This window comes from Suricata suricatta, chromosome 12 (genome assembly GCF_006229205.1).
Source record: "Suricata suricatta isolate VVHF042 chromosome 12, meerkat_22Aug2017_6uvM2_HiC, whole genome shotgun sequence".
Taxonomy (NCBI): Eukaryota; Metazoa; Chordata; class Mammalia; order Carnivora; family Herpestidae; genus Suricata; species Suricata suricatta.
Window position 1 is genome coordinate 64,877,632 of NC_043711.1, and position 511 is coordinate 64,878,142.

At 75.0% G+C, this 511-nt stretch overlaps 1 protein-coding gene across 6 annotated transcripts in view; it reads left to right on the top strand.

Moving 5' to 3' along the window:
• The first annotated feature begins 169 nt into the window (after positions 1-169).
• The window catches only part of RRBP1 (ribosome binding protein 1), a 68,370-nt gene continuing 68,028 nt past the window's right edge, over positions 170-511 (top strand). For 5 of the 6 annotated variants that reach the window (XM_029917062.1, XM_029917057.1, XM_029917058.1 and 2 more), the window contains exon 1: positions 171-431. The gene's annotated coding sequence lies outside the window, so the exon portion shown is untranslated. Of the gene's footprint in view, positions 432-511 lie in introns of all 6 variants that reach the window. The other variant, XM_029917060.1, reaches the window with a different exon arrangement.

A 511-nucleotide genomic window follows, 5' to 3' on the forward strand; every position in this document is an offset into this window, starting at 1 on the left:
CTCCCCGCTGCTCCTCCCCTCTCCCATTGGCCGAGGCGGAGACCCTCCTCTTTGCCCAATGGCCGCCGCCGCGGCTCGGCCGCCGGCGCTCTGACTGGTCAGTGACCCGCGGAGTGGCGGGGCGCAGGCCAATAGGGAAAGGCGGCTCGATGAATGGCTGGCCCGGGTGGGGAAGGCAGGAGGCGGCGATCCCGGCGGAGGGGGCCGTTCGCCAGCTCCGAGGCAGAAAGTGCCACGACTCCACACGCGCGCACGCAGCCAGCGAGCGGCCGGAGCGGACGGCGGACGGGGCGGACGGCGTCGGGGTCAGTCGCGCCTGCAGTTGCTTGTGGGCGGCTTCTCGGCGGAGGCTCAGCGGGCTCCTCTCTCCCGGTTCCGCGGCGGCGGCGGCTCCTGCCATTTCGCTCTTCCTCCCGCGTCTCCGGCTGCAGGTAAGAAACTTGGCCGGGCCCTGCAGCAGCGGCGGCGGCGCGCGGACCGGGCCGTCGGGGCGCGGGGGCCAGGGCCGGCC